Source organism: Terrapene carolina, unplaced genomic scaffold, assembly GCF_002925995.2.
Source record: "Terrapene carolina triunguis isolate 2854851 unplaced genomic scaffold, T_m_triunguis-2.0 Scaffold96, whole genome shotgun sequence".
Lineage (NCBI taxonomy): Eukaryota > Metazoa > Chordata > Testudines > Emydidae > Terrapene > Terrapene triunguis.
Genome location: NW_020664447.1, coordinates 76716671 through 76743702, shown reverse-complemented (window position 1 = coordinate 76743702; position 27032 = coordinate 76716671).

The window sequence follows — 27032 nt, the reverse complement described above, 5'->3', positions numbered from 1 at the left end:
GAACAATTAAGACAAATCTTTAAAAGCATCCTTTTAATTATACTTTGGGGAAACTGTATTTTTTTCTAATTTCCTGGATGATGTGTTGCATTGTGCTGTCACCTTGGGGTTTGTCAGTCATGTCTGCTAATGTAATACAGTATGACTGACACAACATGTGACATGTCACTGTGAGATGCATCACTGAGAAACTTTGGAAAACACGATTAGGATAAGAAACTGCAGGTAAATATCTGATAATTTATTTGGGAAGGGAAATCTGAGATTTTCTTTCTCTCTTTTTTACATGTATATCCCAATAAGTGAAAACAAAAACATTTAATTCAAGGGTGAAACGTAACACACAAAAAATAGTGCATAGAATTATCTCAAAGTGCAAATACTTATCACTTATTTATCATATAGAACAAGCAAATCAATGGCAGAGAGCTAGTTGTTCTCATAAAGTGGGGGTTTCCATCAGCAATCTGAATCCAGGAGTTTTGTTAGCGCTGATTGCATGCGATGAAGCCCCTGCAAAAAAAAAAAAAAAAAGCTCCAGCCCCAGTGAAGCTAACAGAGAGAATGAGAGTATATTGCAGCAATGCCAACCTGGTGGCCTAGTGGCAGCACCATGTCCAGAAGGGAAATCCAGGTGGGTGAGTAACCTCATCTTCCCTTGTCCTATGGAAATCAGAAGAGTTTCTGTTTGTTTCTTTTTCAGATGTGTTATTTAACTTCTGGAAAGTCCTCGATGAGTGTGATCTTGGTGGTTGCCTGGCAGATGGTTGTGTGTGTCACTCTCTGGCATTAAAGACAGTTTACTGTCCATTAAAGTTCTATCACTACAGTATCCATATGATAGGTATTTATAAGTTGTCTTCACTCTAAGATAACAGGCAAGCAGTTTAGATAGAAGTCAATAGGTCTACTCATATGAACGCTTTGCAAGATTGGGCTCATCATACTGGAAGGATAGCAGTGTTTCACAGTTCTACAATATTATATACTATTCCATAAAACGTGTTATTGGCTTGATTTGGGCTTAAGAACTATCAGTAATGCAACACCATTTATTGAATTCCTCGTATTTGCCTGTGCATTTCGGAAAGTGTTGTGGAAATCTTTAGCGAATACATGTGAACTCTTTGTGCATGGAACACATTTTAAGGCCTGCTCCATACTTTTTACTTAACTGCCAGGACCATGACGACAGCAGGTTAAGATAAGTGTGGTGCTGTGAACATAAATAATAAGTGTACAGAAATGAAGCATTAATGCTTTATAAATTGGGCTTTTAAATATCTGATCAGTGAAGGATACAATATAAGAACATAGGACTGGACGCGACCTCTTGCTATCGCAGGCAACTCTGTCATAGATATTTAGACCTGAAAGTGTGACTATAGTAACAATAAGAACAATGAGGAGTACATCTGATGAAGTGGGTTTTAGCCCATGAAAGCTTATGCCCAAATAAATTTGTTAGTCTCTAAGGTGCCACAAGTACTCCTCATAGTTTTTGCTGATCCAGACTAACACAGCTACCACTCTGAAACCTATAGTAACAATGACTGTTGGTAGAAGCAGACTAAGGTGATGTCATCTGAAAAATAACTTTCTTATGCGTGTGTGCATCTCTCTCTCTCTTTCTCTCTCTCTCTGTATATACATAAATATAATGTGTTTTTCTTTTGTTTATATTTTATACAATAAAATATCTCTGTACTAAGGAAAAAATAATCTGAAAACATAACTGATGCCTGTTAACTTGGAGAGGCAAAAGGACAAAGGTTCTAAAGTAGGTACTATAGTTGCACCTAAAAATATACATAAATGGGCACAAGCAGGTAATAATGAGTGCAACATATACCGTTGGGTACACAAAGTGGGTAATTGTGTATGCAAATAGATATCTGTTCAATTTTTGTGTGTAAACAATTGCAAATTTTGCAGTTACCTGCTCACTCACACATGCACATATTTAGCATACACAACTTTGGAGCTAAGTTTTAAAAACGTGGCCCTTAATTTTCAAGCGGTACATATGTACCCTGCAGGGACTTGATTTCTGCAAACCTAATTCTCGTTATACTCATTTTTTTTTTTCTTTCACCAAAGTTCTGAGTTAAAGACTGACATGTCAGTCAAGCACTGGTAAGCTGTTAGATATCTGTCCTAGGGAAAAAAGGCCTTTGCATGTCCTTTTCTACAGGGAATGTTGCCAGTTCATTTAAAGTGCCACTTCCAGCCTAGGAGCTTTTGTCCCTCTTAGCACTGAAGGTAAAAACTTTAAACTGCTTTTTTCTTCTCTTCTGTCTTTGAATCTGCTATTTTTATCTCGAAGGCACAACACGAGAAAGTTTGCATCGTAACTAACTGTAAGAGCAGGAGACATACCTCAGGTTTAACTGTCTCCGTTCTTTACCGTGTGAACCGCATTGTGCAGGTTTGCATAACAAACTCTTCTCAAGGGGGGATGGGGGAGGTAAGAGGGGGAGTAGTACACAGTCTGGTAAAGGAAGGATATTCAGGGCTGCTGCTCTTACCTACTTGTACTCTTATCACTTCCTATCATCTCACTGGTCGTTAACCTCAAAAGTAGGACAAACTGCTAGAAGTCTTATTATGAAGCACTTATAGACTATTACACAATCAGTTAGAACCAGAAACCAGTGCAACAGTTAATAGCTGTATTACCAAGCTCGGCAATTATAAAACCCCAGCAATCCTTACTACTGAAAGCTCCTATGAGCTAAGGTGCTCTCGGTTGGGAAAATACGCAAAGTATAGGGAGGCCTTGCTATGAGTAGAATAAAAGGGCTTTTAAAGACTTAGCCTGAGGTTTGCTGAATGGTTTGGTGTAGCTGCTATAACAGCCCTTCTGTTGTTTGTATGGTCAGAGGTTCTGAGCACCTGCAACTCTCATCAATCCAGTGGGAGCGGAGGCTCTGCAAATCAGCCCACTTATTTCAGTGCCTATGAATGGATTTGGGTCCCTAACTTTAGGCTTTTAACTTTGAAAATTTTTGCATTAGTGAATTTGAATAAAGAACAGGGATAAGCATTGTGCGTGGCAGGGACCTGGAGTTTCTATGGTATGTTGAGGGGGGCTTCAGCAAGAAAAAGGTTGCGAACCCCTGCTCTAAAATATGCCTTCTGTGAGGGAGGAGGGAAGATTTACTCCTCATAGAAGCACATCCTTGGTCCGTGTCCCAGAACATGCCCTACCCTCTGTGTGCAGAGCTACAGAGCTGAGCTCCATGCCATACAAGGGGTGAACGCCTTCTTTTGCAGCTGTCCCACTTGTGTAACCTCCATGGCTGCATGGGCAAGATTTGCCCCTCTGCCCAACTGTATGGCACAAGCTGTCAGAAAACGTAATGCTTTGCTTTTGCCCCTGAAGATCATATGAATTTCCAGCTCCTAGGCTTGTAAAAGGGAAGAGGACTGAGGGGTGGAGGAGTGATGCTTCCGTGTTATTTGAGCACTTGCAAACGTGTAAGGTGCATGTGTATGAAAAAAACAAAGTTTAGATGAAAGAATGATGAGTGCATTAACCGAACACAGATAGTAAAAGATGACTCATAAAATATTCCATTGTCATTAATGCACATTGTGGTTAGCTCAAGACATAAAGAATTAAAAGGTTGGACCTCTCATTAATACTAATCTTATTGTCTGTATATTGCTATATTTTACAGCCATCTGAGATACATGCTTACATTGTGCTATGGGGGGAGGGGCTCAACAGTGCCCACCACAGCTAATGTTGCTAAGCAGTTTTTTTTATTAACTCCCTCTTTTTGACAAGATCCTAACTTCCCAAAACATTCATCTTTTGGGGCTGAAATGCTCTGTTGTTGCACTTCAATCTAAAGTTAATTTATTTTGCAGTGAGATTGAGGCCAGTGCTAGAAGGTGCTTGGTTCTAGTTCAAACAGGAATTAATACAGGGAAATCCTACGGCCAATGTTATGCAGATGGTCAGACTAGATGATCATAATGGCCTGTTCTGGCCCTGTAATATATGAATGAATCTACTAATTTATGATTACTGCAATATGATGAATGTCCTCAACTCTTGTTGACTTCAGTGGGAGTTGTAGTTGCTCAGCCCCTATTAGAAAGTGGTAATAGACTCACACATTAGATTCACAGAGCCAGATGCACCAATGGTGTAGCTTTATTAGGGAGGCAGCATAGTCCCGTGGATAGGGACCTAGGCTAGGTTTTATGAGACGTGGATTCGTGGGTCCCAAACCTGGTGTGTGACTGTGGGAAAAGCACTTTGCCTTCTTTTGCCTCTGGTTCCCCTTCCACTCTTTGTCGGCCTCATTTATTCTGATTGCAAGCTGCATGGGGCAGGAATTGTCTCTTATTTACAGTGTTTAACACAACAGGGCTGCAATCTCAGTTGAATCCTCTAGGCACTCCTGTAATGCAAATAACAATAATAATAACAACAACAACAACAACAATTCTCTACTTTCAATGGAGCTATCCCAGTGGACACCAACTGAAGACCTGGCCCATAGATGTTTAAAGCCAGAAGGAACCACCATAATCATCTATCTTGACCTTGTGCATAAGATAAGCTATAGAATTTCATTCAGTAACTAAAGCAGTGGAGGAAATTATTGTTCCTCTCAATTCCTTAAAGGACTAGCCCTTGAAATGAAATCCCTTAAATTGTTTTCAGGTGAGCATTTTTTTTTTAAAGTGCAATTTTCCCATTTTAGAAAATTCTCACCACTGTGCAGCAGAACAAGGAGCCAGAGAATTTAGCCCATTGTGGTCAAGTTAATATTTGACAAAGGAAAGAGGGAACATCTCATATAGGCAAGTAATTGAGTTAATGTTGCTGATTATGGATGTGTATATCACACATAAATTGTATACCATCGAAATATTTCATTTAAATGCTGTATTTTAGAAGCTCTAGCTCAAATTTCTGAGTACATGTACTACTGAAACTATGTAGCAAAACTTCCCAAGTTGCTTTGCTGTCAGTTATATTCCTGACTCAGCTTAAAGTGCTTTCCAAGCAAGATTTAAAATAGTGTCCAGAAACTTTTTGATATCACTCTTACCTGCTCTTTCACTAATTTAATTACACTGGTCTCTGATGGCAGAGGCCATGAAAATTTTGAGAGAGAGAGAGAGAGAGCTGGCCAAAGGTAAAAGGAAAAGGGAGGGGTAAGCAAAGTTAAAATTCATCCAAGGAATTAGTCTCAATATTAAAGTAATACTCATAGACCATTTAGAATGTCATTGTGCTTCTTAAAAACTGTGATTGATGGTATCTGTTGGCAGGATAATGTAACATGAAAAAATATCAGAGTGTGTTAGATTATATTTCCCTTTCCTTTCCCCACCTTCAAATTTGTGGGTGAATTTTAATGCTTATGAATGTGCGGGGCTAATAGCCCTGCTATGAGCTAAGCATACTTTAGTCTGGAGTTGCATAAGCTTCCCTAGAAAGCTCTACTAGCAGCTCTTATCCCAGACCTGCAAATACTGCTCTTCCCTGCTTCCCCTCCATTCCTGGCACTCTCCTCATGAAGAATGGCCTGTTTTGCTGCGAGATGTCAAGCCATGTGGCGGTTTTGTGATGTGGGCCAAGGAGAATGGGGCTGACTTCTTTTGAAAAACAACTTAAAAGTTTATTTTAAGCTTTGTGCATAAAAACAAAAGTCCAAGAACTTTGTTCTATAGCTGAACAACTGTGTGTCCTTTTATCTTCTGGTGCTGTAATCTGACTGTTATTATTAACAGAGGTTCAATGCAATTTAGAGGCATTTCTCATTTTCTTGCAGCCTTAACAGTGACTTCTCCATCTCAAACACTGGAGACTGGTGGTTAAGAGCAAAGGCCTAACGATATTTAGAAGTGGGAGCCCCAGTATGCAACTCCTCATGCCTTTCCATTTTATGCTACTCTGGCAAAATTTCCCTCCTAGCCTATGAAACCCACTCCTTTTCCTCTCCCACCCCCATCACTGTCACTCTACTCCTCTCCTCATCTTCACCTCCATCACCATCCCCAAGTAGCTCTCCCCTTTTCCTTACCTTGTATCCTGATTCCCTTTCCTTTGTCACAGCAGCAGTGTCTGGTTTCCTGGGCACTCAAGCTCTGCTGGAGCTGCTGGGGCTGAACTTGTGCCCATGCAAAAGAGGACAGCACACTGCCAGAATCAGCCCAGGGTTTGTAGGGCCCTGCATCAAGTGCATTTTACAGGAACCCCAGATTGACAGCTGTAAGCCTTGAATACAGCATGCAGTTCTGGTCGCCCCATCTCAAAAAAGATGTATTAGAACTGGAAAAAGTACAGAGCAGGGCAACAGAAATGATTAGGAGTATGAAACAGCTTCCATATGAGAAGAGATTAAAAAGACTGTGACTGTTCAGCTTGGAAAAGAGAAAACTAAGAGGAGATATGATAGAAGTCTATAAAATCATGTATGGTGTGGAGAAAGTGATTAAGGAAGTGTTAGTTACCCTTTCACGTAACACACGAATCAGGGGTCACCCGATGAAATTAATAGGGAGCAAGTTTAAAACACACATGAGGAAGTACTCCTTCACACAGCACACAGTCAACCTGTGAAGCTCATTGCCAGAGCAAGTTGTATATAGGCCAAAAGTATGACTGTATTTTAAAAAAATTAGGTACGTTAATGGAGGATAGGCCCATCAATGGCTATTAGCCAAGATGGCCGGGGGGCGCAACCCCATGCTCTGAGTGTCCCTAAATGTCCAACTGCCAGAAGCTTGACAGGGTGACAGGAGAAGCATCACTTGATAATCTGCCCTTTTCTGTTCATTCCCTCTGAACCACTCGGCACCGACCACTATCATAAGACAGGATCCTGGTCTAGATGGACTGTTGGTCTGACACGGTATAGCCATTGTTATGTTCTTATGTAAGCCATATAGTAAGCTGGGGAAGGTGTGTCAGCTAGAGGGACAGGGTATTAATCATTACCCTGGGGATTTGGGGATAATATTGACATCTGAGGGGATCTCTATTGGCGGAGGGTCATGAAGGATGGATCACTGAGTTCATTTTTTCAAAGTGAAGATGGAAGAGACATGGTGGCCCACCACATGGGGAAATTATAGGTGAAGGATATACAAGTGTTACAATAAAGTGAAACCTCCCCCAAAACAATGTGTGGCTCCTGTGTAGCTGCACCCTTGACACTGGCTTAGACATATCCCTACATGGTGCTTTCAGGCAGATACAGAGGGACATCTACAATGCTCCCAGACACAGAATTTCATAGCATGAGCTTTTTCAAGAGGATTAAAGCAGTATTGTTTGTCAGGGCTGGTTTAATGCACAGATGATACAGGCAGCTAACTCCTAGGGTGCTACCTGTGGGATGTTGTGACAGATGCTCTCTTGTTTTCCATGCTTTGGCAAGGGGATTCAGGACTCTATAACAGTATCTCACAGAGACATTGCAAACTCTCGCAAATCGAAACTGAAACAAAGGTTAGTACAAACCTCTATGAATTACTTTTAATGCCAGAGATTCAGAGGGCTCTGATTGTGCATCTTAGTATATTGGGAACTGTTTTGACTTTTGCAAAACTAATCAGGACAATGACTGGAGGATCAAAAATCTTTCATCTTCCCCTGCACCGTTGTTTGACTATGAAAATAGTCAGATCCAATCCTGCAGGGGGTTAGTGATTGAAATTCTGTGTTTGTGTGCCAATTTTCCAGTTGATAACTCTTACAGTTGTCAGGACATAAAGACCTGAAAATGAGCACATTCCTAGATGACCATCAATGTATAATTAGCCTATTAAAATTGTCAGGATGTTACTTTTGGTTAGTTAAAAGATGTATCAAAATCATTCTATTGTTTAAAAATAGAAGTGGGTTTTTCCCATCGAAGGAGAAGGCTAACCTATTCCTTATTCCTCTGTGATTTATGACAAGTGATGTTTTGATATTATAATATTCTGTTGACATGCTCGAACAGGTTAACGGGCCACTCTGAATGTTTGATATTACAATAACCACGGGCAACAGGAACTGGAGACGAAGTCTTTCCTTCACACTTGCTCTGACAATATGGGGCTGGGGTAGCCTAGGGCCTGATTTTGCAGCCTTTATTTGAGTAGTGAAACTAAACAACGGCAAAACTTGCATGAGTGAGGGCTCAAGACTTAGGCCCTTGCACGAATGGAGAGTTTTTTGATTTATATATACAGTTCGGGCAACTCATTCTAATTGTAGACCTCGAGGTACGGGTGCATAGCATGGGATCTGTTCCTTTTTTTTAATCAAAGCTCAAACAGAGGTGAACTTTCTCTTAAAATAGAGTTCAGAGATTCAGAGAGATGCCATTCTTGTGAAAATTTGTCCAAATTTGGCCAAGAATGAGCCTTTGAAAAATCTCAGTTCACTCATTCTCAGTGGAGATTTGTTAAAGAATTTGGCAGCTAAATTCTCTGAAGATTCCATTTGTACTGAGCATGCTCCCCACAAGTCCTGCATGCTGACTGGACTGCACACATGCCATCCCAAGGAAGTGACTGCTTGATCCCAGGATTGCAGGGTCTGAATTGGATTTTCCCTGCAATTGCTCCTGCTGGGGTGCCAAGCACCAGAACTGAAAGCAGGGAGACTGTCTCTCCTGTGCTCTTGCTAATGGTGTACAGGCAGCATGGAGCAGAAAGAGGAAGCCACTTGAATGGAATATAGAAGGGTGAGAGGAAGAGATGCAGTCTGGGAGGACAAAGGCAGGAGTTTGGGCAGAGGGGACAATAGAAGCAGAAGCCAGGAAGTGGGAAACAAAGGCAGGAGCAGAGAGAGACAGAAGACTGGGAGGGAGGGGATAGGAACAAGAATGGGGGAAAGGGGATAGGACAAGAGGAAGGGAGGAGGATGGGCAGAAGCCGTGGAAGGGAGGATAGAAGCAGATGGGAGGGAAACTATGTGCAGGGGTGGGGGCCAGGGGCTGGAGTTGGGGTGGCTGAGGGAGGGGGTAATAGAAGCAGTGGTATCAGTGGCAGGAATTGGGCTGGATAGGGATGGACAGAAGCCATTGGGGCTAACAGCAGGGGGTTCCAGGGAGAGGTTGGGGGGGACACAGGTAGAGGGGTCTAATCATTATATCACACTCCCCTCCAGAATCTGGAATAGAATCTATTAATCCCGTGAAACTCACCAGCAAAGTATGTGTCTCCATCCCCATCACAGTATTGTTTTGGATACTCAATTTGAGATACTTGGGTTGTGATTTGCAGAAGTCCTGAGCACTCATAACTGCAGCTGAGGCGAACAGGAGATGTGCTCAGCATTATGTAGCCATTTATATATTCTAAGTCCTCTGAAAAATCAGGTCATAGGCTTCTCATATTGGATACCCAAAATAGTAGACACTTTTGGCAATTGTGTGGCTATAATCTTTGTGCCTCAGTTCCCAAAGTGTAAAATGGGGATAAGAATATCACCTCACCTCACAGCAGTGTTCTGAAGATCAGTTCAGTCATGTGTGTAAAACACTACGATAGTACAATGAGATCACCATAAAAAAGCCCACAAGGAAATTAATACTTCTGTATTCTGTGCAGGGTTTGTGTGGTGCGCAGTGAATATTGCATGGGGCCACACATTGAATGACGAGGATAAAAAAGAAATACTAAATAGCTACTCACTGAATACTCTATACTCTGCAAGAGAGGGAGGTCCTGTGGAAAAAATAGGATGTGATCAATGTAATTAAAGACTGCATCATAATGTGTACGCACAAGGGTGGCTCAACTAGGGTTGCACAGTCAGCCTGAATTTTGGCATTTCCTATTGCCTAACTTTGTAATCTTAACATTCTCTTTCCCTGTAGCCCATAGCTGTCTAGGTCAGTGGTATGAAAATAAATAGAAAAGAGAAAGCTTTAGCAAACAGCAACTGTTAAAATAACTAAAAACTGAAAATAGCCACATTTGAAAATAGCCACAGAAGTAACAATGGCTAAGTAGAGGGAAATCTGGGGATGATTTATACATGTAAAAAAAAAAAAGATTGTAGCTAACAAGACATAGGCCAGTCATCACCCCAATCACTTAGCTGGGAATTAGTAACAGCTCATCCCAGCACCTTGTCTGTTTTTGGTCTTTTTCAGTTGTAAGTACCTTGGGGGTAGGGACTGTGTTTTTCCATATGTCTGTACAAGACCTAGCACATTATATCAATAATAAATAAATAATAATAACAACCATTTTAAACCCTCTACTTCTCTATGCTTTATGCACTGAAGGTGTTAAATATCATCCCTAGGCATGCTATGAACTGTGCCTTTCGGGTAAGTTTTTTCTCAAAGATTCATGAAGGGTTCAAGATTGCAGAGCAATGAGTGTGATTTCCTTTGCAAAAGAAGAGGAAGATTAAACCTTTCCTGGTTTAATCAAAACAGAAGAGAAGGATAGAAGTGGAGGAGTCTTTTGTTTTTTGTAATTCATGTTTGATTTAAATGTCACACTCAAGCAAGTTAATACAGCATAACCATAATCTACAGGATGAGACGGATCTTCCGCTGGTGTACATCAGCATAGTCCCACTGAATTCTATCTCCATGTGTTATGGCCCTTGTTACCAGAGAATCTGAACATCTCATCTTCTTTAACATATTTATCCTCAGAGCAGCCTTGTAATTCCTATTTTACAAATAGGGAACTGAGTCACAGAGTGGCAGAGTAACTTACCCACATGCACACAGAAAGTCTATGTCTAAGTCAGGACTTTAGCCAGGACTTGAATCCAGGTCTCCAAAGTCCTAGCGTAGTGCACTAAACATCCCCTCCATCTATTCAATGAAGCTATACAGATTCACATCAGTTGATGATCTGACACTACATGTCCGATGTTAGCCTCAAGCAGAATGCTCATTCAGAGCAACCAAAAAGGGATCAGTGGGTTTTGAGAAACCTATAGTATCTCTTTGGATATTCTAAATAATACCTTTTGGGAGTGTTTATGTACTATCTGTGCTGAACCTCTTCTTAATTGATGGCTATATAATGGTCAACATAACAAGCTAGTTGCAATGTGATGCAAAGGACCTTGAGACATGTACATTTTCACCAGTGAAAAACTGACACGTTTCAGTAGGCTTTTACATCAGCAACAAAATTTTCTGAAGGAACCTCTAAAATCTAAATTTCTATTTTACAAGAACAATTTTGCACAAGAAATTGTTGGCAGCCAAGTTCTTCTGTACACAAGGCTTGAGATAAGCACACATGGTAGCTAGATGGGAAAACTACCCAACTTGCATGCCTAAATTCCTTTATTTTTTTTTTTGTACTTACTACTACAGTGGCACCTAGAGAATATGATCAGGAATCTGGGCCCAATTATACTTGGAACTATACATATGGATAATCTATGTTGCACATGAAAATATTAGCATTAAGAAGTCTACATGTGAAAGTTACATACATAACATTTCTGGCTTATTTTCAAAAACTGAATTGCAAGGCACCCTTTGAAAAATTTGTCCCAGAAACCCCAAATCTGCAACGCTTGTCTGGACATGTTTGTTTTATTTGTCAAACATTTTTTCTACCCAAGTTGTACAAACTCTTTGCATATTTTTTAATACACATGAATAAAAGATATTCCTGTGGACTGATGTAGTACACAGGCTTTCCAGATCAAATGGTTTCCTTCTCCAGGTGAAATGTGGAAATGAGAGATAGCGTTGTCATTATACTATATTTTTGTTTGTTTGAACAAATATGGCCACGGCAATCATTTTCATCAATTTTTAAAAGAATAACAGCAGTTTTTTTGTTTGTTTGTTTTACAAAAATTAATAAATAAAGAATTTTCCCTAAAGCCTTCGGTGAAAAATATTTTCCCATCAACCTCATGTATATTAAAGTGCAAAGAATATGCTGACTAGCATAAAGCAATAAAAGTGATTACTGCATGGCAGTGGAGATGATTAAATATCATACAGTAGTTGGAGTTATCTAAAGATATTATGCATCCAACACTCCAGAAAGAAAAACATCACAATAGATAAGTCCTTCGGAACTTTGTAGCTCCAAAACAGCCATCACACTCTATGCACTGTGGCTCAGTGTACCAGGTAGGGTTTTTTGAGTGTGTTTCTGACAATGACAGTCATTGTCTTTTACAATGCTAAAAAGTTCATCATTAGAAGGGAAGCAGCTGACTGTCTGTTGTACATGTACATATTTTGACAGGGAAGGTGTAAGCTCTCCTGAGAAAATAAAATAGGCAAAGAGATTGCTTGTTTATAGTTGATGTTGTTAAATATTGAGAAGCTTGCTCAACTGGTTGTTGAATGAACTGGAGAATTTACTGTTGGCACTAGGGAGACTAATTCCCCATTTGATGACTAGCTGACTGAGCCATACTTTTCGAAAGTCCGAAGTACAGTAATGATTTCAAGCAGGGAAAAACCATCAATTAGTAATTGTCAGACTCCCCCAAGGTATTGAAAACATGGAAACTATTATTTGCTGTGGGCAAAACTAACTTAAGTCCTAGTTCAGAATATGTTGATGATGGCATGAAACTTTAACAAGTACAAGAGATTCAGAGGGCTTGTTATTAAATTTATTGTCAAAATGGATGAAGAGAGAATATGAGTAATGAACGACAGATCAGATAAATCCCTATAGATATCCACCTATTCATTAGAACCCACATTCAATGTTGAAATTGTGCACCTTGGAGTTGCCTCTTTTTCCTGAACCTCCTCGTCACATCTTCCCTTTCCCTGTAACTTCAGCCTGCTGCCTTTTGTCTGAAACCAAGCCCCCTCCTTCAATATAAAATCAGCTTCCCTATCTGTTCAACCCCCCCGTGCCTTAGTTTACTCCAGATACTCCCAAAAACAGCCATGAAGTAGTAGAAGGATAACAAACAATACCTGGATCCAAGGAGCTGATCCGCAACTCACATTAACTAAGGTGCCACAAGTACTCCTGTTCTATTAACTTCAGTGGGAATTGTGAGTTCTTGGCAAATGCTCAACTATCTTAGGGTTTGACCTCTGATTATTCCTTGAATACCGTGTTGACCATTGAACACAGTCTGCTCTATTCCCTTACCAAAAATGAACGGCAAGATATTCATATTTGACTAGAGCAGCCTGCAGTTCACCTCTTGATAATCCTTTTGTTTCCCCTGAAAGACAGATTTGTCCGGTATTCCCATAATTGTTATTGTTTTCAAATCAATACTTGATAACATTTCTGCTCCCCAAAATCCTAAACGTGTGATCTGGATTCAGAATTGATCTTGTAACAATCTGGGCCAGAGTCCACATAGGCACTTAAGCACATAGTTAACTGAAGTCAATGTGTCTGTTGTTAAGTGGCCTTGCATTCTACACAGGTTTGCATAAGCAATCACAGTCCCTAGAATAATGGACCAGCAGAAGCTCATAATCAAAAGAATCACATCTATTTATTACTGGAAAAGGAGTGCCCCTCTGGCTTCTGGAGTTACTGTAACAAAGCAGTCTCTCTCTCTTTCTCTGTCTCCCCAAGAGGTAGGACTAAAGTGGCAAGCCAGAACTTCCTCCCAGAATTACTTCTTGAGAAGTACTTCCCATTCGAAAGAGACACACCCCATCTGCTTTAACAAAATCCAAGTAACTAAGGTATCCCTAAAAGGGATATCATTGTAAATGAGAGGAGAATGGTCTCTCTGTGCTATGCTGTGTCTGAAAAGTCAAACCAGACAGAAAAGTGAGCGTTACATAAAGTGGGCTTTGGGGCTGAGTACCTCTACCTTCTCAAGCAACCTATCCAGAAGCAGGTTGTGAATGATCCAACCATAAACTAAAAGGATAATGTAACAGTGAGGTCAGAAATCCTATGAGAGGCGGTAATGTAGGGGTTGATCCAAAGCCCATCCAAGTTAGTGGAGAAATTCCCATTGAGTATAATAGATTTTAGATCATGTACTTACTTCATAGCAGGGGAGGGTCATCACTGTAGATGATAAAAAAAAAATCTCATAAGACTAGCCTGTATGTTTAAGCACATATACAAATGAACAGAATAAACGAATAAATATGATTGATACTGAACCATTTTATCAATTCAAAAGGGTTGCTTTTGATATTATATAGGATTTTGAGGAATGCTTGAACAATATAATTGTATATGTTCAATGGTAGATGAGAACAATGGTCAACGATATCTTACTCAAAACACTATAGGTTTTTGAGGAAAAAAAAGGATCCTTTTCAGGGAAAAAAATTAATAAGGTAAATTGACAAAATGGCTTTATGGTAATACCATCTAAGGAGTAGCTATCACTGTTGGACCAGCAGTGCCCTACTTCCTTTGTACATGCCACTATAATAATACAATAGTTTCTGCAGAAATGCACTTACTAAAGGGATTAGTCATTTACTATAGAATTTCCCCCCCTAGGCTATTACTCAGTCTCAGAACCTTTTAGTGTTACCAGACAAAAAAAAAAAAAAACACCCAAAAGACCAAACCAAAAAAAACCTCACCACAACAAACTTTTGTTACCTGTGTTTAGAGATTGCAATCATTAAATTAGTGTGTAGACAGAGTTTCACACAAGGAGATCAGCATAACAGGCAGGCAATGTTTACAGGGGAAAGAGCAGATGTTATTTTGTTTGATAGCTGTTGCATGTTTTGTGTGTGTTTTTGGTATAAAAATTCTCTGAAAGCATGCAGACTACACAAAGTTGTGCAGTAATTCCATCAAAGGACTCTGCTGATGACAAGACCCATGAAAGAAAAGATCTTGAGGCCCTGCATAGCACCAATCTTTCATGCCACCTTCTTATATATGGGCAGGTGTGGTGGGGACTACTTGAGACCTCATATTGTTTAAATGGCAGTGATATCTATTATGCTTTGAAATTAGCAAGCATTATTATTGTAGTGTCCCACACTGAGTTGTGTGTGAGGAAAATTCACTGCTGGTGAAAGCAATGGGAGAAATAAAATCACAGGCCTGAGTCTCTTCTCACTTACACCTGTTTTACTCCAGTGTGACTCCATTGGTCTCCAGGGAGTTACCTTTGATTTACACTAGAGTGAATGGAAGAGCCATGGGTGCATGCAAACCTTTGCATCTATCCCTTTCCCAGAGCTCGAAACTTCCATACAAACTTCATACAATCCATAACATATTGAAATTCAGATTAACCCTTGGCATGGTGTGCCTCTAAAGGAATGTCAAAGGGTTCTAAGCTCTTCACTAGTAGTTATCTAATAAAAAAGCTAAAGGACTACATATATCAAAGGCCTGTTGAGCAGAGTGATAATAACTAAGGGGGAATTACCTTCATGACTCACTTGAGGCTCTGCCTCTTATGACTTATAAGCCATTTTATCACTAATGGAAATTATTTGTAGTAATGATATACAATACATTGGCCTGCTGCCATCACATATTCTTTCCTTTGTTAAAGAATAAAAGTGTGTGTGTGTGTACACACATGCACACCCACATCTATATCGATAGCTATACACGTATATATATGTATATGCAACATTCACACAGCTGCAATATGCACCCATGTCTAATATGTTACACACACACATATTTATAGATAGATATAGATATAAATAAAACAATTAGAGCTGGGTGAACACTACATATACTTTGGGAAGTTAAAGTTAAGACCAAAATAATGTGGGCAAGAAAAATGATGAGTTCAGGTTACCGTGGCATTCTTTAATTCCTTTAACTACTCATTTGGTCTCAGCAGTACAGCACATATGAAGCCAGACCCTGCAGTCCTATTGCAGCTAAGACTCAAGATCATGGGGAGTCTTGGCTGTGTAACTACTGCAGTAAATGGCTAATGGTAAATGAAACCTTACATTCCACTGAAATGCCACAGTGCAGCATACCCAAGGCACAAGATGTCAGTGGCGGGTTTCATGACAACTTATATTCAGAGGAGTTTTTTTGTTTCTATATTGATTTTCACTAAAAATGCAATCTTGAGTTTATAGATGAGGACAGCCTCCTTAGTCTGAATTTCTGACTTTTTCACTTATGAAAGATGTAGTTCATTCCTTGTACAAGCACAATAGCTACCTCTTACATAGCGCTTTTCATCTTTTGACTTCAAGCACTTTACAAAGTAAGCCGCTATCCTGGTACAGAAAGGGGAAGCAACATGCCCAACATCATCCACTGTCAACGGATGGGAACAGAATCCAGCTATGTTGAGTCCTAGGTCATTGCTTGTTCTACTAGGCCACAGTATTTCTAGAAATAAGTAAAAGCAAAAGCTAATTACAACATGTATTTCTTCCCACCTCTAAGACTCTGCATGCCAGTGCAGCAAAATTTACACAGCAGACTTATGCAGGGTTCTAACCCTACTAACAGCATGAGTCAACTGAAAAGCCCAGTTACCTGTTCCCACTGATTTCACTAAATATTGTGTATGGACATCCAAGGGAGGAGTTTGTTTTATATTTAAAATAAAAATGGTTTGTGTTTAAATGATACAGATTAAAATACCTGAGCCTAGTCTCTTCCAGTCCCTACTACTGTCAAAAACCAGGTCATTTTTCTGCAAAATGCTGGCAGAATAGCCAGAAGCTCAGAAGGGTCCAAAATAATACAAATCATTTCTCTCAAATGCCACCCATTCCTACCTTCTGGTGTGACCCTTGATAAGTCTTACTTAAACTCTTTGGGCCTCCACTTCTCCATCTGTCAAACAGAGAAATAATAATGCAGTGTCTTTTTGTAAAGCATTTTGAGAAAGTCAGCATAAAATGGTATTTTAATTTAAAAAAAAAGGTTATTAGTCTATAAAAGTTGGTTTTCTCTGTATATGAGCTCCCAGAATTCAAAGTGATATGTACAACTTTCCTTTAAGCTTTGCCCCAGGATATACCTGTCATTAGCAGGGCAGGTCCCACAATAGCTATGTAAAACTGGTGCAATAGCACTGTCAAGCTCATACCTGTGTGTGTAGGAGACAAAGCGTCTTCTTAACCAGCATACAAATCTGGAGCTCATTCCCTGAAGAGATGAGGATGGGCATAAACCTGTAAACCCCTATGGCTTCAACGTAGCCTTCCAACAAAAATACCAATTATGTTTGTTGCTGTTGCTGTGTTAAGCTGCAATGTGAAGCGTAAAGTTGCTCTGAGTAGAAAACATCACCCTTCCCAGGATTACCCAGAACAGTTTTAGCTTTGTGAACCTCCAAAACTATTACAAGCAAAAGGGGCATTGAGACAGAAGCATACACTACGTTTGCCACTCAGAGTGCTTGTGTTGCAGTTTAGAAAAATGCACGTTTAACACACAGCATGAGATCGTTGGCTGGGCTTTTTCCATGTTGTTGGCTGGCCTGTAGAATCATGGGGTCGTGCATGGAGTCAGCCTGTATGGGGAAAAGTAACAGAGGCATATGCATTTTATCATCACTAAACAAACTGCGGCTGTAAACATTCCATCCCCAGTTAAATTGCAGGCTTCTTTGAAGATCAATGTCTGTTTTAAAAATGTATCTATATTAAAAAAAAAAAAATAGAGAGAGAATTTCCAGCTGGCCAGCAAAGGGCTCAGGGTTGGGAGAGAGTCACTGAGGCCTGCAGCATGTGGGGAAAAAACTGAGTCAGGCAGGAACAAGATGCCATATGTCATCGATTATCACATTGATTAAAAGCGAGTTTCTTCCCTCATCCCACCCCCAGTCAACAAGCCACTAACTGCAGCTATTTCATAGGGTCTCTCTTTGCCCTACTTATTTCATATACACAAAGTTAACTGTTGTGGTTCAGACAATTTATGTTTGGGGTTGCAGCACAAGAGAGAAAACGTCCCCCACTCTCTTACAATAGACTACTGGTGTACAGAAAAGAGCTCCTGATTTTTACTGCCTAAATATAAGAGCTCTGTCACCAACAGGGGTGAATACCTACAGTACAGCTTAGCATGAACATGCGGGGATCTGACTGCTTCCATACTTGCTTAATCATGCATAGGATGATGGGCAAGCACAGAAGAAAGAGCTGTACACATGCTACAGGTGTACAGTGAGGTATAAGCATATTAACATGCTGTAATAGAAATTACAGCTGTAGGGATGTGTTTACAACCCATCGAGGACTCAATGTGGGATGCAACATGAGGCACAAATAACCTTGAGCTTTGGGGGCCTTCAGCACTGGGTTGTATTCTGATTTGAATTTTGCAATTCATTCCCATTTCAAGCCTAAAGAAGCTATCGAGGGGCAGCTGAGAAGCACGGCCATGTGTCAGTTTTGCTAGAGAAACTTTTAAAAAGTCCATTAACACTGTGTGTTCTGCAAAGTTATAATTAAACATGGCCTTCCTGGCATCTTTTATAGGAATTAAGTGCCGTTGGGGACAGATTTTCAAGGTTTTTAGACATCATAAAATGTCAATAGATCCCTAGTGGGATTTTCAGTTAGTTAGATTAGGCACCTAACTGCCTGGGTTGAATCCCACTAGGCACCTACCTACACCTTCAGACGCCTAAATAATTTTGAAATTCTACTCTTCATCCTTTAGATCCTTGTAGTCCTTAGATATGCAAGTGACTTCTATATCTGAAAATTAAATGGAACACATACAGCAATTGGGTTCAATTTTCAGTAAAAGGTCTAATTGCAGGATTTAGGCACAGCCTTGAGTAGGGTGTGCTGCAGAGTTACACCACCCAGTGAGAGCTCCAGGAGAAACAATCCCTCCCACAGTTCCAGGCAGCTTTAAGAGGAGCATGCATCCCATTGGTTGGTGCAATGTGCTCCCTCCCCTAGTGTGAAGATAATAATGGGAAAGGGAGGGTGGACAAGGGAGAACACTGCACCATGCAATGAGATGGTGCAGCAAGTGTCCCCATACGGTGCCATCTGGAGCTTTGGATGGTGAAGTTCCACAATATACCCTACTCAGGATACTAGGAGGGAGTCCGAATGCAGGAATGCCAGTTATGCCCGCACATTATGGAAAACTCCTTGTGCCTTCCCCCACTCAACACCCATGTAAGACCCAGGCATAATCTAAGTCCTACCTACTATTAAAATGTATGTGCTTTAATACCAGTAACAATGATTTCCTTCCAAAATATTGGACAATGGGAGGCCCTGATTTGAAATACTGAGTTTGGTTTGGGATGCTGATAGAAAAAGAGTGCTAAGATTGAAAAGGTCCAAAGAAGGGCACTGAAGATAGAGATATGGTAGGATTTCTGCAGGAGGAGAGACTGCAAGAACTAGGATTACTTAGTGTTGTAATGAGAAGCATTGGAGAGGTTTTAATTAATGTAGTTAAGATTCTGAATGGTATGGTCAAAAACTAGACAGTCTATCTTTTTACGCTGTCTCATAACACCAGAACAACAGGAGGGTCACTTGAAGTTAATGGCAGGTAAATGTAAAACAAAGGAGAGAGAATAATTCTTCACACTGCGTGTTATCAGTCTGTGTGATTCATTGCCACAGAAGGTCACAGAGTCAAATACTTCAGCTGAATTTTAAAAAGGGGTAGGTAACTTTATGACCAATGTGGTAATTTTATGAATAATTGTATTTATGTTTGCTAAAATAGGGATCATTAAAAGTCATATTGCAAGGCATATGATGATTACCATAGGAGTCAGGAAGGAATTCTTTCTACCTCCCCAAATGGCAATGCCCATTTGTCCAGATGTCATTTTCTAATTTAATCATTATTCTCTGAGGAATTAATTAGAGGGCATTACTGAAAGCAGATATTGGACTTGAAGGACTAGTGATCATCCAGCATGGCATCTCCTACTGAACCTCAAAGTCCACTATGGGCCACATCTCAACTAGTGAAATTCTACATAACTCCAGGGGCATCAAGAGAGAAATTTTGCCACCCAGGCTCACCTTACTCCGCCTTACTCTTTGAAGTCAATGAGGCTTTTCACAGACTAAGGTTCTATTCCCAGTCTTTGTAATAGATGTGTGTCTTTCAAATGTATATGCTTCAGTTCAGTCACAAGCTAGTGGGTTTAATATTTCCCCATGCAGAGTAGGAAAGAGTAATCTTCTCCACTTTAAGAATAACAGAGTGAAATTATTTGTCTTGTGTGATGAAAGTGGTCAGATTAAATGACCACACTAGTCCATTCTGGAATTAAAATCTATTAATCTATTAATATGGACAATAATTTCTGTGTGTGTGTGTGTCTGTCTGTCTGTCTGTCTATTGATCATTTGACACTCTTTCTGCCCAACTTCCTAAAAATTCCTTTTCATCAGAAATTCTATAGTCTTTGCAGAGGACAATTTTTGAAGAAAGTTTCTGATTAACTGCCTAAATCTGTTATTTAGCACAAACTCAAAAATGAAACATTTGTCACTTTTGAAAAATTCTTTTAACATTTTTTGGAACATCCTAGGCAAATTATGCTGCTGTAAATTCAGGGTCATTCCATTGGAGTCAATTGTGTTTCTCCAGATTCGCAGTGTTGTAACTCAGAGCAGAATTTGGCCCTCTTATTTATTAATCTTATATTTGTTTTATTTATCTGTTTTCTAGATGAAGGTCCACATTTGAGTATTTTTGGATAGTTCTTTGAGAATTTTTACGCCATTCATTATGAACTCTTAAACCTCTGAAAAGTCCATGAACTTGCTTCAAGAAATCCACAGACTACTCCTTAAGGGCTTCTTAAAGACTGGAGATGAACTATCTGGAGTAAAGGACATTGAACAATCTATAGGTGTAGCTTTGAAGAAACTTTGGTACAATTCTAGCAAGCAGGAGAGGAGACCAAGATATGTTTATTAACACAGTTATCATCTTGAGTATAGCGTTATTTACATAGTTGATGGAAAATAATTAGCTCCACATAGCAGAAGTTCCAATATTTTTCCTTGGACAACATTATTATAGAAACTAAAGTAATTCCCATAAATAAAACTTCATTAAGCTTGAGTTAAGGTTGCAAATATATAACAATTATGTATAGGAGAAAAATAGCTTATTAAAATATTGTCGTGCTTTAGCTTAAGAAAGAAAGAAAGAGCCTGAAAATGCACAGCTTCACAAACAGCACAATTGGATTTTGACCCCACAAGAACAATAATATTCATGTAATTTTATAATAATAATAATGAACACCCATCCTATATCTGTCTGCCAACATCTTTTTTGGCAAATAGTCCAGTAAATGCATTTAAGGACAGGATGTTTGAATGAAGCTTGCAAGTTTTAAGTGAATATTGAAGAATATGGTTCCAATCCAACTCCAACCAAAGTGAATGGCTTTTCATTAGCTTCAGTGGGAGTTAATTTGGCTCACATTGTAATTTGCCACAAGTGAATTTTAATTCATAATTGTGTGTTCACACTGGAAACCAGATTCTGAAAATTACACGCATCCAATCAGATAAAAACACACTATGTAAACTATATTTCCAATCAACACAGCTCAAAAACTTGCTACAGACCAAGAATTATTCACAGAACATTGTCAATGAAGCAATAAGAACACATGAATTTGAGAAAATCACAATCTAATCCCAGACAATTCACAAACAGAAAGGGAGTCAAAATTCAGCAAATGAATGATTTCTTGCAATATATTCAGCTCTGCATTTACTGCCTATGTAAAATCTTTTGTATATATGAGAAACATACCATTTTTACTGCTCCCTGTTTGTACTTTGAGCAAATTAAGATTTTTTTTTTCATGTCCACTTCAACTATTATTGTAGCTTCAGTTGTATTCTGCAATCTACCACAACAAGACTCAACCTTTGGAAGAAAAACTTGGTTAGGAACTTTTTTTAAAAATAAAGAAGTGACCTTGCAGAGATCTATGAAGGCTTATACGACAACGTTTTCTTCTCTTAAGGGTGTGGTTCTATTAATGTTGATGCACATTGTTCCATTCGTATCAAAGGGTTTTTGAGCACACCCTAGTTTGATAAGACTTTGTTGCTATGATTGTTTTAAAGCTGCTATTTATTCTTAAAATATAAGAATGGTTTGCCATGCTTCAGACTAATGAAATATGATAAGTTTCACACAACAGAGAGTAAAAAAATATCTCTTTGGTTATCAGTGAGGTAATACTACTGCTCCTAACCTTGCACTTAATCCACTAGACCACAATTCTCCCTCTAATAAAAGTTACATGAGCAAGAGTTTAGATTATATTATTACATTGAGGGCTGGATGGTGATGGCACCTGATCCAAAGCTCATTGAATTCATTAGGAATCAGGCCCGTAACACATTAAGCATTTGTCTCTGGAAACTTTTAGATCTATAATCTGTTCTGGAATGTGTGTGTGTGTGTGTGTTGCTGCTTTTCAGTTTGAGGGATCTTCATGTGCACATCTTACAGCAGAATTTGTAGGTCATTTAAGTACCAAGCCTGGAAATACATATGTACATGCTTAATGTTAAATACATGAATAGTCCCATTCAATGTGATTACATGAGTGCTTGATGTTAAGCATATGCATACATGTTTGAAGGATCAGATCCTTAGGTAACAAATGAAATGAGTGCCGTGGCCTCAGCTTCATCCCAAGTAGACTGCTATCTACCTCACCAAACCACTACGCATTCTGCAGCAATTCAGTATCTCTGGCATGTGGCAAGGCATAGGACTGGAACAGTGGGAATGTGTGCTCACAGCTTAAGTGGATTGGCAAAGCTGTGTGGTGAAGCTTGCATGGTGCCTATAGAACCATGAGGCAGACTGTCAGCTATGGCTGGGCCTCCATGCCTCGCTCCTTTCCTTTTCCGTTATCAATAATCAGGGAGTTATTCTTAGTGCTGGTTCTCTGGAAACAGAACAAACAAATCAAACATAAACAGCTCCTGGATTCTTTTACACTCTTTCCATTTTTCTGAATGTTTATCATAGAACAGGGGTCGGCAACCTTTGGCATGCAGCTCGCCAGGGTAAGGACCCTGGCGGGCCGGGCCGGTTTGTTTACCTGCCGCGTCCGCAGGTTCGGCCAATCGCGGCTCCCACTGGCCGCGGTTCGCCGTCCCAGGCCAATGAGGGTGGCGGGAAGTGGCGGCCAGAACATCCCTTGGCCCGCGCCACTTCCCGCAGCCCCCATTGGCCTGGAGTGGCAAACTACCTCACTGCTGCGATCGGCTGAACGTGCGGACACGGCAGGTAAACAAACTGGCAAGCCACATGCCAAAGGTTGCCAACCCCTCGTCTAGACCATCACTCTGCCAGTGAAGGATTATTCATCTACTAGTGTTTTGTCCAGTCTACTTTTAGATGTGACATGTGATAGGATCTTTCCCATTTCCCTTGGAAGACTATTCCACAGGTGACAAGAATTCTCTCTCAAATAAGTTTCTCCCCTGATATTCAGCCTAAATTTTCCGTTTGTTAATTTTATTCCACATCTCAAAATTATACCCTCTTTAAAGACGCTAAATAATCCCTCTCCTTCCCTGGCATTTCCTCCCTCCAGAAACTCTCTTTTCATGCCCTCCATGCTTAGTCAAGGTGTGCGTATTTAATTCTGCTAATCTTTCACTGTAAATCAATCTCTCCAGCCTTCTCACCGTTATTGTTGATCTTCTCTGAAGTCCTTCCAATTTGTCAATATCCTCCTGGTAATGAAGTGGCCAGAATGAGCCCAATAGTCTAGGTGTGGTCTGCTAGAATTATGTAGGTAGAACATATTATCTCTTAGTCTTCTGCTTATTATTCTGTAGTCATGATGTCTCCTGTTTTCTCTCTTTCTCTTTGTTATAATTGTCTGTTGTTTAAAAATAGAAGAGATGTCTCTGCTTACTTGTTTTGTGTATATGTGTGTGTGTATATATATATATATTTATTTTAAAATGGGAAATGTTTCCCCATGTCAAATCCAATTGGGCAAAGGCCTAAAGAAAGAATTGCCTATGATACTGATTATGCAGGATAGCTCCAAAGTAGCAAATCATAGTATCAGGCCACACTGATGCATGGTGTTCACTCACTGAGGTGAATATGATAGCTATATAGTGTAGTATGTTCTGTTGGATCTGCATTCCTGTGGGGATATTAGCATTTGGAATTGCATTGAAAAGTCATTCTTTAGCTCTCAAGGGCATGTGTCTGAACTTGTATGGAAGATCTCATCCGACTCCAGTGATAAATGAGTATGGTGTAATGAAAATCACAATATTTTTTTTATTGGCAGCCGTTATGCTGGCAAAATTTTATACTGCAAGCTCCCGCCACAAGGTAAAATGCATTCCATGCTCATTTCAATGTGGTCAGAATGTTATGGAGGTTAAAGCTGTCATAATGGAAATGTTTTAATAGTGTTTACTTTAATTAAGAGCCAGAGCTTAGCAGCTCCTCGACAATGCTTGAACTTTCTGTTTTGGGGGATGGAGATGGATGTTAAAGTTATCCACTCTATGCTATGGCTGAACAGAGATTGGGAAATGATAATATGCTAAATGCAGACTTTTTTTTTTTTAACCTTTGTGTGTTAGGAGTCCAGGAGAACGTACAGATGGGGAAGAGAGTTTCAAAGACATATTCAATTTTTACAGGAAAATAAAATAATACTTTGCATCATCATCAATCATCAGAAGCACACATTGGTTCTTCACAAAACGTATTGCCCTAGACCTGAGGATCCTAAAGGCCCTAACAGCCGTTAATTAATTCAATCTCACAACACCCTTGTGAATTAAATAGTAGTATACCCTCAATTTTTAGGGCTATATTCTGCCATCCTTAGTAATGATAAATTCTGGTGAACAGTCCCACTGAAGTCAATGCAACTACTCATAGGTATTACTAATTAGAAAATGGAACAATTTTTTCACAAGCGTTTTTGTAAAATATGTATCCCTTTTCTCATCAAAATTCATTTTTTTATGAAAAATTTTGACCCCTTCTGCTAATGGCTTGATTTTCAGAAGCTCACCCACAAGCCCAGCTGAAGTCAATGGCAGCTGTGACTGATCAGCACTTTGGAAACTCAGGCTGTTAATTAGTTGCCTAGGGCCACATAGTGAGTCAGTGGCACAGAACAGGAACAGAACTCACAGTTATTACTAATGTAATGCTAAATGCAGTGGGTTTAAGTGTTGTCTGGGATTGCTGAAATACGTTATGAACTATCCATCCCACTGCTTCAGAATGGATCTTTTCAGGTAGATTCTATGTCCATGAGAATCTCTGTCCATGAGACCAAATTTTTAAAGGATGCTGAATATGCATAAGTGAGACAAAGATTCCTCATCACAGGTTAAAGGAAGGAGATGAGGCTAGTTACTGCATTCATCTGGGATTAGACAGTTGTAAAAAGTGGTAAGAATTCTCTTTCTCTCTTCGAGGCCTGGAAGTATAGAAGCAGACAGTAGATTAAATTATTGCCCTCAGTAAGAAATTCTCTCTTTTTGTCTCATAGGTAGCAGCTTAATATTTCACTACCAACACACACAGGCGCCAACTTCTGCTCGTGCCAGTGAGTGCTCGATCCCACTCTGCCCCCCTGCCCCTGCCCCTGCCCCGCCCCCATTCCAACCCCTTGCCCAAAGTCCCCGCCCCAACTCTGCCCTTCCCTGCCCCTATTCCGACTCCTTCCCCAAATTTCTGCCCCAGCCCTGCCTCCTTCCTTGAGCGCGCCATGTCCCCGCTCCTCCCCCCTCCCTCCCGGAGCTTGCTACGCCGCCAAACAACACGTGCTCAGGGGAGGAGGTGGGGCAGGGGGGCGGGGAGGGTAGCTTGGCTTCTGGTGGGTGCAGAGCACCCACTAATTTTTCCCCATGGGTGCTCCAGCCCCGGAGCACCCACGGAGTCAGCGCCTATGCCAACACATCTTTTTAAACAATACTCGCAAAGTCTTTCGCCTCTAGTTCATCAATTTAAACCTGGTACAGCTTGGTAGTAAGTGAAAGTCATTACTTCTGGGTAGTTCATGTGAAATGGTGGATTTAGTCTTCTTTCTAATAAACATCTCAAACAACTGGGATTCTTGTTGGTAAATTCAACAGAATCATCAATGAGTGAATGGAGATGGAGGCTGGAATACACTTTCATCCTCAGACTCAAGGCATATCCATAGAGCAGTGCAGGGAAAGATGGCTTTTGTACTTGTTTTCTGGATAAACAGAGGACACCAGTTTCCAATCAGTAAATCTGGTGCTTTTCACAGGCACTAATCATATTAAAATAACGTAAAGCAATGCTTTCTACTGAAGTTGTATTATTCAATATATCTGGGGAATGCATTTTCTTTTCATGATTTTGGTTTATACCCTGGCAGCAGAGAAAATGTGATTTCTTTGACTGATGGCTTGTTGCATTTGTGTGCATATTTAATCAACAATAGACTCAATATTTAAACAGCATATATATCTGTGGAGTCACACACAGCCAGACTTTGCTGTTTGCTACACCAATATAAATCTGGAATAGCTTCACTGAAGTAAGTGGAGTTGCTTACTCTGGATTTTCACTGGTGTAACAATGAGCAGAATCTGTCCTTAGTATATGACATAATTACTCCCTTATTCAATGTATATACTAGAGAAGGCACAAGATGAAATATCTGAATCTACTGTAGATCTGGATCTGAATTTTGGGTCTAAGACAATTTAACGAGAGGAAAGAAGAACTAAATTCCAGCTAAGTTAAAGCAAAGTATCAAAATGATTTTATTAAATTCATTTAATTGATTAGGGGGCAGATTGTATCTGGAGCTTATGTGGGTTTTGAGTGGGGTGAAAAGCACAGGGAACCTTGCACGGCCTGTGTGAGTGCCCACCATTGCATTCCTTGTGCTCAGGGGACAATAGAGCCTGCTACCTTCCTACTCCCCATCCCCGAGACAAAAGGGAGCAAGGAGGAGGTGGTTGAAGGCCCTGCCATCTAACCAGTGGAGCAGGGCTGACACAGTGGGGGCAGCAAGCTACAACCAGTGGGCTTCTTCCCTCTGTATCCACAAGGCAGAATTCTTCCCAGAGGCACCACACTGCTCCTGATGTCCCTAAATTGGATAACTGAGCCCTTCGTTTATTGGTTGATTTTGGAAGGGAACTGAAGCT